The sequence below is a fragment of the Calonectris borealis genome, chromosome 5 (assembly GCF_964195595.1).
Source record: "Calonectris borealis chromosome 5, bCalBor7.hap1.2, whole genome shotgun sequence".
Classification (NCBI taxonomy): Eukaryota; Metazoa; Chordata; class Aves; order Procellariiformes; family Procellariidae; genus Calonectris; species Calonectris borealis.
Window position 1 is genome coordinate 23,414,102 of NC_134316.1, and position 12,514 is coordinate 23,426,615.

At 43.0% G+C, this 12,514-nt stretch overlaps 1 protein-coding gene across 3 annotated transcripts in view; it reads left to right on the forward strand.

Moving 5' to 3' along the window:
• Positions 1-1,814: 1,814 nt before the first annotated feature.
• Positions 1,815-12,514, forward strand: part of STON2 (stonin 2) — an 81,096-nt gene continuing 70,396 nt past the window's right edge. The window contains exon 1 of one of the 3 annotated variants that reach the window (XM_075151400.1): positions 1,815-1,917. The gene's annotated coding sequence lies outside the window, so the exon portion shown is untranslated. Of the gene's footprint in view, positions 1,918-6,644; positions 7,325-12,514 lie in introns of those variants that run through there. The other 2 variants (XM_075151399.1, XM_075151401.1) reach the window with 2 other exon arrangements.

The following is a 12,514-nucleotide window of genomic DNA, read 5'->3' on the forward strand; positions in this document are numbered from 1 at the left end:
ACTATGTTTGCCTACTCTGGTATCCTGCATATTCAGTGAAAAGCTCCATAGAGGTACAAAAAATATTTAGATTTTTTTGCACATGTAAAATTTCTTTCTGTTACTGATTTGGTTTGGGGCCTAATTATTACATTTGAATTTACAAGCCCCCGAAAGTTTTCTATTCACTACATTTGTCATTTGTAGTTCAGCTGCAAAAGATAGATTGGTAGGAAGTACGTTTAAATGTTTCTGGTGATACTAGTTCAGCATCTTAAAACACAGCTCTTATATTTAAACAGTTTGCAAATAATCCTTTGGCTGAAAACTGAAAAACTCTGTGGTAAATACTGAAAATGAATAGAAAAGTAAACTAAAAATAAATCCCCTTTTTTAACATTTCAAATCTAGTGTCTCATTAGTCCTCTCTCTGGTACTGTCAAAGGTGCTAGAACAAAAGATAAGACTGTGTCAATTTAAAATGCTATTCCTTATCTAAACACAACAAATAAAATATTCATTTCCATTGTCTCCTCTGGATTTCTAAATGCCAAACCATAAAGAGTTTCTTGCAGCTACAGAAAAGGAAGTTTTCAAGTTACTTAAATGAACATGTTTGATAAGTCTTTAACTCTCCTGGTGCTTCATTAAGCACTTGATGCTCCCAAATTCCTCCGTCACACTCCTAGCACTGCTATTCAACAAACTCTTAACTTGCTGGAATCGCAGGCAGAACATGCTCTGCAGCTACTGATTACTTTGGCTTGCAGTTACATGGCAAAACAAAGGTGCCTGGACACCTGAGCAATTTCTTTCCTTTGGGAAAATGCCCAGTCTATGAATGGGAAATGAAGGTGGTGGCCTACCATGCTGGAAACAGCACCTTTGTCCCACAGCTATTGGTTTTAAACTAATTTTGCCGTAATTGAGACATACAATTACACAAATCTCTCCTGAAGTATGATCTTTCAGGCTTGCCTGTGTCGGCTGAAGCAAAGACCATTCACGTGCATCCACATGTGTACAAGGTAAGGAAGCCAAGCAAACAATCTTCTGGCACAACGCATTTATTTTCTCTTGCTGCTCTTTGTGTCATATCAATATCAACCCATGGGCTGAGGAGCATGCATGAACAAACGCTCTGGTGAGGCTGTACTTCGTGATACGGCAGAAATAAGATTAGTATTTTAGATTTATATTATTAGGTCTACAACGTAACTACTACAACGTAACAGCTTAAAAACAATTTGGTTCATAGACATTGCAGTTAACTTTGAGTCCTGGCTAATACATAATATGGGGACACTTGCTGATCTGTGAAATTCATCAGGGTCTAACAAAAGCATTGAGACATGTATTAATTTGTGTTAAGTGGGTACACAAAATCATCCGTCACAAACAGTCATATTTAAGACTTTAAGAATACCAGTTGAATCATCCCCAGCAGAATGATTTTTTGTATTGTATTTTTTATCTACACATTTATATTTATTTTCGCATTACTCCAAGAGGAGGCAGGAAGATGCGTTGACTTTGAATCGTATGTGACAACGGGTCAGGAAAATACTTAAATGGCTTAATTCGGGGAAGAAGGAAACAAACGCCTGTTCCAGCCCTTCAGCCGCCACCCTGCCGCAGGCCGAGCCGCCGGCCCCCCGCCCCCGCCGCAGCCCCCGCCGCCTCCCGCTCGCGCGGGGACCAGCCCGTCCCCGCGGGCCGCCACCGGCCGCGGGCGGGGCGGGGCGGGGCGCCCCGGCCAATGCGGCGCCGCGGCCCCCCGCGCCGCCGGGGAGCGCCCAATGGCGGCGGCCCCGCGCTGCCGCTGCCGGGGGGGCGGGACGGGACGGGGGCCGCGCCGCCGGCCCCGCTCAGCGCGCTGTCCGCCAGCGCGGGCGGCGGCAGCGTCGGCCCCCGGAGCGCCTCGCCCGCCGCCGGCAGGTAGGTCGGTCCGCGGGGGGCTCAGGGGAGCGGCCGCGGAGCCGGCAGCGAGCGCGGGCCGGAGAGAGCTGCGTGCCCGGGGCCGCCCGGCCGGCCCCCGCGGGGGAGGAGGGTGCGCGCCCCCGTGCTCGCCCTTCCTGAGGGAGGAAGGGGTACGGCGGCTCGGGGTTTGCGGGCAGCGCCAGCGCAGAGGAAGGTGGAGGACGTTTGGAAGCCGCAGCCGAGGAAACCTGAACCGAAGGCAGGTGGCCCTGCGGGCGGAGCCGGGGCCGCTGCCTTCCCCTCGGTGCGTCGCTGCTGCCTGCCCCGCGGTGCGGCGCGGAGGAGGGGACGTCCTCAGCTGCGAGCGCGGATGGAGCTGAAGTTTCCCTTCCATGCTCCAGCCCCTTTCCCTGGGCCGTGACCGCCTGGAGCGTGTTTCGACCTGTCCCCCTCGGTCCTTACACCCCCTTCATGGCTGTTTATGACAGGCAGCCTAGCAACCCCCCGGCCATCTTCTCCCAAATGAGGGCTCTCCTCTATTATCGGTAATAATGCACGCTGTGTTTCTGCGTAAGTGCTAGCAGTTTACTGCTCTGCGTCTGCAGAAGGGTTAATGAGTCAGTAACAGCAGCGTGTGGAAGCTGCTTGTATCCACCTACCCCTCAGCTGCTCTATGCAATTACTCATGTTTTGGATTTTTCCTTTCTTGAGTCTACTGAATTGTGCTGCTTTTGAAATGTTTTTCTGTGGTTAAGATATTACAAGGCAAAGAAGAATCGCCACTCATCTTTCTGTCGTCCCGTTTGAATACACTATGTAAATTCTAGGTTAAAAAAGCTCAAATTACATATTTCCATGCAAAGTGGATTTTTGTGCTGATGTACGACCAGGCAGCCCTTTCCCTGCACATTTGCCTAGTTCATGTGTTAAATACCCTTTCTGTACTGCAGCTCCAGTTTTCTCTGTTGATTTTTGTTAATTGTTTTGTTGACTAATTGGCTGTAATCAGACTCAACTTTTCTGATTTCTTCCCGTGGTTTCATCCTTTCTGAGACTTAAGTTTTTCAGAGAGAAACAAGTTAAAAAAAATGCATGACTGCTTGACTGGATCAGGCGATGCTTTACAGCTCACGTCTTCCTATACTTAGTTGCGCCTTTCGCTAGGCATTATCCTTAGAATAACTTCACAGTATTGGTTTGAGGGCTTTTTTAGTATTGTCAAGGCGAAAATTTGGCAAACGTTGGTGTTTCTTTACTTGTGAATCAGCTATGAGTCATTCTCGTCTTCTGTGAAATGTGCATTTTGTAAACTTACTGGTTTGGGCAAGTAAATTTCAAACTACAGGTTAATTGCGAAATGCTTGTGTTCACTAGTTGTGGCACGTGACTCTGCTCCTTTTCTTTTCTCTGCGGAGATGACTGAGACATACCTTGTGTTGCACAGACAAGTGAGCTCTGGACTTTACCTTAATATTTTCCAGATAAACAGGTTTATGTTAGTAAACGAAGTTTGTCTTATCACAAAGAAGCTTGAAGAGCAGTTTCCCCCATTGCCAGTGAGCTGTATTACTACATGGAATTATGCAACGCATATAACTTTCCTAAATATTTTGTTTCCAAATGGCTAAGTTCTCTCTTCTGTAAGAATTTTCAGATTTGATTGATTATAACATAAAGCAGTATTTGCTATGAATTACATTTCATCTGTTATATCATGCTTTAGTCAGGTAAATCTTTGACTTTTTGTGTATAATATTAAAGGATTTTCATGATATTCCCATGGAGATCTCAAGTACAAAGCAAGTAGCAATAATTCCCAAGCAGATCTAACATATCGTTTTCCTTAGATACAGGAGTACAGCTGGCAACTTTAGTGATCGCTGCTCTTTTGTAGTTGTAGCTTTTAAATTATTTTTAAAATATGAATGCCATCAAGAGCATGACCATTAAACTTTCCAATAAGAGAAAAGGTCACATGTTGCACTGTATCTCAGTTCTGACTAGCTGTACTCTCTCATGATTCATGTCCTTAATTATCGTTAAGGACTTAACAGCATACTTTTGGTCTTTAACTGCAGATCTCTCCTTTACACGAGTTCCTTGGATCCCTCATTCACCAGTGGCATAATTAATACTCTGCTGTGTGGTTGGTTTAGATAACAGTCTGAGGGATGCAAGGTAAAAAAGCAACAGCTACATCGCAGTAGTGGCCAGCTCCCCATCTCGAGTCCCCGTTTGTGCTACCTTGCCAGCTATCTTGTGAAGAGCTGGCAGCTGGTACAGTTCCCTGGTTGAGAAACCCAGACTGTGTGGGGGTTAAAACCATATTGTGAGTGGGCTAAATACATCATGTTTATAGAGTTCTTAATTTTCAGCTATCTCAAGTCTGGCATCAGCAAATGAAGATGAGAAATGGTATCAATGTGTGTTACAAATCTCTCAAGATGTTCTGCTCCGCAAGGCTTCTGTTGCCCCTGTTGTAGGAGTGGTGACTTTTCCAGTCAGTGAGGCAGTTGCCAAGGTGGCATCCACGACAAGATCATGGCTGGTGGGTTCTCCTGCTCTGACACTTTGTTCCTGGTAGTACCCTTTCTTCATGCAGCTTTTAACCCAAATATTGCAGGGAGGCTTTGTGCAAAGCACCTGTCATGGTCTTTGCCAATAAACTAACAGAATAAGTGAATTTTGGATTGTCAAAAAGCTCTAATCTTAAAGGCAGGCTGAAAGTAAAGGTTTTAGCCTCAGAAGCTTTCCAGCAATGTTAGATTTCTCTTTGAAAGTTGGAAAGCTAAAAAAAAAAATCAGGAAAGAAGCTATAGAACTATAAGGATTCATGTGGTGGTGGCAATCTTCTAATGTAATCTAGGCCGTTTAAAAGTTGGACGTATCTAAGCTAATCACTTAAGCTCACTCTGCAGTCAGCTAGGAAAGGAGAGCCTTCAGAAGGCAATCCTTGGGTAATTTGTCTGAATTGTTAGTTGCATTACAAAAAAAAAAAAAAGAAAAATCTATAAAGTACTCAGTGGCAAAACCAGATTTTTTTTGTCCTCTGGTTTCTTAATACATTTTCTTGGGAGTCTAACCGTGCTGGGTGGTTTCTTAAAGGATTGCGAATTCTGCTAATGGATGTAATAACTTCACAAGTGGTTAACCTCAAGGAAGGAATGCCTGTCTTTGTATGCGTCGGGTATGAGCATGCGTTGTCTTCAGGACTATGGCTGTAGTTGAGACCAGATGAATTTGAGTCCTAGGAAACACAACTGGAAGCATTACAGCTCAGCTCATACATCTGGAAATATCAGGGGTTAAATCTTTGCTCCTTGTAGATGGTGAAAGTTTTGCCAGGACCTTAAACAGGGCCAGAAATCCATCTGAAGGTGTCTGTATGGGTTTGCTTCCCAGGTAGGGAAGTCCCCTATTGACTTCTGTGATCAATTTTCACTGTCTTTTAAATGTGCAAATAAGGTGAATAGTGTGGAAGGTCCTATTTCTTTCAAAACTTAAGGATGTAAAATTTCAGAGATTGAGATTGAAAAACCTGAGAAAATGCAGTCCTGTGGAGATACCAGCGGAGAAGCATCAGAGTTCCAGGATTCCCTTCTTTTCTGGAAAACTATGAATGCAAATACATTAGTGCATTAGATAGAGCAGGAATGCACTTTTGAAATGAATGTCCTGATCATCTGCAGTTACTGCATTTCAGTTTGCATCTGAGAGCATGTAAACTGATTTTCTTTGGGATAAAACTGAGTGAGAAGAACTCCAGGAGCTCATTTAATTACTCTAAGTGCTAATGCAAATTCAGTTTACAGGATCAGATTGGAGATAATTGGAAGTAAGAGCCGCAAAAAAGTAGTATGAAAGCTATACCCTTAATGGCAGGTATTTCACCCTACAGCTCTGCTCCTATTGGTAAGGTTTTACACTGCTTGCTAATGTAAACTTAGAATACAGCATCTTGACCAACTTGTTACCAATTTTTTAAATATAACATAATCCTCAGTATATATTTACAGAAAAAATATGAGGGGAAAATACAAACTTCATAGCGTAATGTTAAAAAAGTTAAGAGAAGACATCAATGCATGTGTCCCTTAGATAACTGTAGAAACAATTAGTGCTTTATTAATAGAAGATACTCTTAAAGGAGGTAGGTTACTGAAGTGTATAGTTTCTTAAACTTCAGTTCTATAGAAATACAGTTTGTGAAACGGAGCCATAAAATTAAAGAGCTTTTGCACTCACCCATCCTGAAAATCCTTCAATAGGTACTTTTCTGACAGTAAGTATTTCCTAAAATGTTGACAATATTTTCTCAGCAGTGATATATTAAGGTTTATCAGTCCACTGCAGTGACATGTCTAGAAATATGTGTAAGGCTTTCTTGAAGTTTATATTTTTATTTTTTGGAAGAGGTCATGCTATAGAAATGTCTTGATTAGTTGTGCCACTACTTCAAATCAGCACTTGGTGATTTCATCTCGTATCGCTCAGGGGCATTCATGTGAAATGAGAAATAAGTCTCTGAGTAACAAATCACTGCTGAAGTGCCTCGTTTGCTCTTTGCAGAGGCTGTTGTTGGGTTTGATACTGACAGGGAAGGTGGGATAGACAGATTGCGATCCTACTGACATGTTTTATTGTAAGAAGTCATTTATTTTGAATATTAAATGTGGTTTTTAAGCTTTGTTGCAGACATTTCCCTCTGGGAAGACAGAACTAAGTGAAACTCCTAGGAAAGAGTCCTGAAAGAAACAAATAGCAGCCCTAGAAGTAATGGAGGAGGGAGCCAAAAAGCAGCATGGGAAAGTAACCCGAAAATGTGTGTGTGCGTAGGTTGTTTAGCAATGACAATAAATACCTGCACAGAAGCCCTGCGTGGTCAGGAGTGTGTCTGTAGAGTTTGGGGAATTAGTTAGACTCCCTGGAAGAGAGGGGGATCTACCCTAACGCAGCATAGCAGTGAAAGGGGAAATAGAGTATTGGTACAACATTATTTTTGGCTCTGATTCAGTTGCCTTAATTGAGGTGTGAAGAAGACATGCAAGCTTGTGTTAGTTGCCATAGTCTTTCTGGACGGGGATTCACCTTGTTCGAAAATAGATCAGACGAAGGATCCTCTGGAGGTGTTGTGTTCCTTCTACTGACTATAAACAGAGCATCAGGTGACTATCTCAGATGTCTAACTGGGTGTCCGGAGTTAAATGAGATGTGATTCATCTTGCTTTATTAAGGTAACTGAACTAAATGTCTCGGCGCAATTCCTTCGGCTTGGAACAGAGGACAGACCTGACCGGAATGCTTCAGGGTCCTAGGGAGGTGCTCTAATAGCACAAAACTATCCTGATACGCACAGAGCAGGCAGTGTGCGCCAGAGCTGAGATTCAAAGCAGAGCTCCTGGTCCGAGGGCAGCAGACCTGCCTGGTAAGCTGGAGAGAAAGGATGTCTTTTTGCTGAGCTGTGTTTCTTGTTTCATTACGCTCTTTTAGGCCAAGTTTTAGTTGGTATTTATAGACATGAATATTTATAGAAGCTAATTCTCTCTGTGGGCTCTCGGGTTTGCCAGCTGTGAAATGAAATGGAAGAATTATCTTTAATTTACTTTTGAAAATGGGGGTGGGTATACGATATAGTAATTTTGTTCTCTTGCTGTCTGAACCAGGGGCCTTTTGTGAACAGAAGGTACCATTTTGCAGAACTGCGTGGTGGTTTTGTTGGTTGTGTGGGTGATGGAAACGCATGGAAAAAGCACTACTAAGCATTTTTGACAAGAAAAAGTATTACTAGCTGCATAGCTGAAACTTGAGCTGGTCAAGCTCCACAGCACAAGGCCAGTTTATTTTCTAATGAAGTGGTTTCAATGGAACAGCTGTAGGGAAGAATTTGGCCTATGAAGTTTAACGATTAGTTGCTGTTTAATTGCTAGCTGCTCCTGAGGACAGAAACTTGCCACCAGAAATGCTCCTTTCTCTCTGATCCTTGCTATGTTGTTTCCAGTTCACCAGAGTTCAAATATTTACCTGGCTAAAAATTGTATCCCATATATAAAAATTATATATGGTGGAAACATCAGGTGCATGTTGCTAAATCTCATTCTGAATTATAAGGTACATGAGTTCAGTATGAGGAATAAGATCTCCGCTGATAGGGGCATGGATTTTTTTGGGGTATTCACTGCCAGAATCTCAAATGTCACTGAAGGGGATAAAACTGAAGTAGAATAGACTGGGCTTTTCCCTCCTAAATAACTCGTCTCTGATCTCTGCAATTTAATTGTCCAGTCTCTCTGAACGGAGGCAGCTGTAGTTTTCTACACTACATGTGTGCTCAGAGTTTGGCACCAGCATTCACTTTTTTCCTAGAAAATATGGCAAATTCTCCCTGTGTTCAATCCAGGCTATTGATATGAATATGCTTGGAGCTAAGACTGGTTGAGGGTGGCCACAGACCTTTGGGAGCTGCAGCTCCAAACAGCTGCGTTAAGTTCTTCAGCAGCACTGAAACAGCCACTAACTTTCAAGTGATAATCCCTTCTTTTCAGGAAGTTTGTCTTGAAAAAAACCTGAAATTCTTCCAATTCTGCTAATTTTCGGTAGTTTGTAACATGCTTTTGTTTGTGTCTGTGTGAATTATGCTGGTGTCAAATTTACAGCTCTGCCGCAGTGTCACTGCCAGGCTTGGTAACGGAACCAGAGAGTCCCAGTCCATTTGTGGGTCTGTGCCTTTATGAAAGAGGGAAGTAAATACCTCAGGTATTTTAAAATCTACTTGTCTGCATCCTGTTTCCCAAACTTGTCCACTGGATAAGGCAGTCTTTGCCAAAGATTAGCTGGACGCAGCTTCCCCAGAGCTGGCAAGAGAGCTGTAATACTGCATTAATGTTGCCGTGAACTGGTATTTCCACATATCATAACGCTGTGCAACTGAGACGTATCATGGGCTGAGGAGCAGAATAACCATGGTCGCTCATGGCTGCGTGAGTTTGGGTGGGGAGGTGGGGTGACCTGGCTGCATCACTTCCATTGCCAGAGCAGGCTCGGTCAGCAGCCGTGCTGTCAGACACGCGGCACCGCTGGTCGCGTTACCGAAGAGGGATTGCACAGAGGAGGATATTCAGATTCTGAACCTTTTAATGAAAAAAGGCCTTGCCGATATTATCTGAGTGCCCAGCATCCATCTCCGTGTCTGCAGTGCTTTATATTGATTTTTCGATGAAGCGAGTAAAGTCTTCATAAAGTCCTTTCTGCTTTGTTTTCCTGACTAGGCTCCGGAGTCTTCAAGGCAAGAGTAACCCTGTCTTACACTTCTGGGGGCTTGGGTGGGGAGGGAGTGTGGGGGTTGGGGTTTTTTTGGTGGTCTTTGGCTTTGTGTTTTGTTGGGGTTTTTTTACACTGTTGCTCTACTAGAGCACATGGATAACACAAAACAGGTCATGCATAAACCAGACCTGATGCCTTCCTTTAAAGAAAATTACCTTTGGGTTACACAATGACTGACAGCACCCAGAAATGTAACATGACTGAAATTCTTGTCTAAAAATTTGGGGGGCAAGATAATTGCATTACCCAAGCCCAGTTGAGAGCCGAGTATGTTCATGACTTCACTTGTCTTACCTCTTTCATTTTACTCTCTTAGTTTCCGCATGCATAATTTGAAAGTGTAGGTAAGTAGAGCATACTTCTAGATACATAGAATGGCTGGTCACCTAATGCAGTTAAACTTTACACAATTTAATGATAAAACAAATGTCTGCTGTTTGAAACTGAAGAGTTAGTTGCTGAGAAGGAAAGAATAGTGAAATGTCTCACAGTAAGTTTTTCTTTCTTTTTTTTTTTTAAGAGTATTCATTTGGTGTAGCCAGCTAAATTATTCTATATCCTCAAAACATGGAATCTTGAAAGATCAAATCCCATTCTTATTTCTGTGTGAAAACTAGAGATTTTTTCATGCACCTATAAATAGCAGTTTGTTTAGTTCTAGATTCTTTGTACCATGTGCAAGTACATATGCCTACAGTGCTTGGCATACGAGGAGCTGCCATCACAGAAGCTTTCTCAGCAAACAGTTTGGTCTAGGGGTAGCCTTCTCCCCAGGGTGTCTGCGCGGCTCTCTAGGTGTACCCGATGTGCGGTGCTCCCTGCTATTCCAGCTTCGACAGTTCGCTTTGACAATAGTGCCCCAACCGTTGAGAGATTCGCCATTGTCAATGTCTTTTTTTTATTCTTAATCGTTCTGGTTTATGATCTGCTGGTTGATGGCCTCGCAAATGCATTGGTGCGATGACTTTGTTTGAGCCATTCCAAGCGCTGTGACACCAGGGACTGTGCCACAGTCTGTGGGACCCGATTCATATGAATTTCAATGTATAATACTGCATATTTGTCAACACCCTGAATGCTTTGTAACTGGGAATTTGTGTCAGATTAAAAAATGAGCATCTCATGGAAGCCATACAATAATGTTGGTATTAACTATTTGATGCTGTTAAGCGTGAGGTGCAACTGGTCCTTCTTCCTGCTGTTGATACTCGGACTTGCAACGCCTCCTCTTGTAGCTTCCTCAGCAAAATACCGAGTGTAACAGAACGAGTGATTTGCTGCCTCCATATGCCACAGGGGTCTGCCTCTCACCGCGCACCCCTGCAGCACTTACATGATCTCATGTCGATAGATAGCAACGTATCTTGGATTCCTCTTCTGGAACGCAGAAGGTTGCCTGCTGTCTCACAGGCACAGCTAACTGTCAAAGGGGCAGTACCATAAAGACGAGCAGCTGCTGCTCGCCAAACCAGATGATGCCAAAGTGTTGGTAGTTAGAAAGCAGAGAACTTCGTTTTCAGCAAAGGGCTCTACCCCTTTGCACCAGAGGAAAGCCACCTCTCGTGTTCTGTTCCCCGTGAACTTCCAGAGATGAGTAAGCAACACTCAGGAACGAATATTACCTCTACTGTCACCTTACTAACCCCACTCTCTAGGTGTGGACCTGCTGACAGACATACTACAAAACAGGCTCTTTTTTTCTCCCCTGAAATATGTTTTATTTTTACTAACACCACTTACTAGTGTGTGTTAGTAAAAACAAAACAAACAAACAAAACCCCTGATAAACCCAAAACCAAACAACAAAAAAGAAGGATTTTCTCATACCCTCTGTTCTACATCATGCTAGTATACCACGCATTCTTATTTCATGTTTTGACAATTGGACAAATACAATTAAACACAAATGTATTAGGCAATAGTGTTGCAAACATACTATTTTGTACTGTGTATGAATTTGACTTGTCAAGATCTTTGTTTCTACTTCATATATAGTTTTTTGTAACAGTATATAAAATACTGGGTCCCTTTAAATTCAATCTTTGCTCAACCGTGGTTTTTTTCTAGAGTTGCTTTTCATTCTCGTGAAACAGGAGTAGTCGTGCTAAAGGAACAGCACCGTCAAGTCTAATGGGCCTATATTTAGAGTGTCTAAAATAGAGAGTGACAACAAACGTGATATTTGTGGGTTGCCCTGAAGGGCTGCAGTGTCCTGGCATCACACTAAGTTGCATAATCCCAATTGACTCTCCAGACACTGGAAATGAGGAAAGACCAGTTGGATCATCCAAGCGATTTTCTGCCAGGGCAGGCTTGTTCCCTGTGATACCTCTTCCAGGGTATTGTTTTTTGTCTGGCTTTAAATAATCAAGCAGGACTTCCTTAAACTGGGAGACAGCCTCACACTTTAAGGTTGCCTTTGTATATAACCATCAAACAGGACCTCCCTTATCATGAAAATCCCTTTTTAAACTCTTTTCCTTGGAAGGGTTCTGCTGATACAGCTTAGAAGTTATAAAAGATGTTACATGGAAGTACAGCTATATAAAAGTTATTTATATACATAGTTGTTAGTTATATGGAAATACAGAGAAGGCTTGAACAGAAGATGGCTTTCTCGCTCAGTGTTCCTAATCTCCCTTTCCAGCCAACATTCAGCACAGGAAAACTTCTTTGCTTTCTTTCAGGGCCGCCTCACTTCCTCAGTGGTCCTTGTCTTCCTCATGCTTTCACAGTTGGATTCCGTGTTTTTCCCTCGCTCTGAATCTGTTCTCCCATTCTGTGCGTACTCACAGCTCAGCTAGATGAATGCCCGTCCTCTCTGTAGGCATACAGCCTCCAGTGAAGCATCTCTGTCTGCAGAATCCAGTTTCTCCCTTGTCTTGAATGTGGCTCTTGTTTGAGAGCTTGACTTCTTTCTTTCTTTCTTGGTTGTTTGGTTTGGTTTGTTGTTTTTTTTTTTCCCTTCCTCCGGCTTTCTTAGTCCAAAATGAGTTTAACTGATACTGATTGATGATTGATGGCAACTAATTATACCCACCATTTTCAGTGAAGATTTTTCACCTAACTTCTAGCATGAACTTAGTTGTAATTCAGAAGATAAAGCCCTGATTTAATTTGTGCAATTGAAACCGGTCCTGAGGCACAGGAAGAATTATGCTGGCTCTCCTTTTACTAATGGAGGCAGGATCAGTTTTTGAGTTGTACAGTGAACGCTGGTAAAGCAGTAATTTGTTGCAAGGCATGCAGGCAATGCTGGAATGTTAGTACCTGGCAGAACAGGACGGCATTTCAT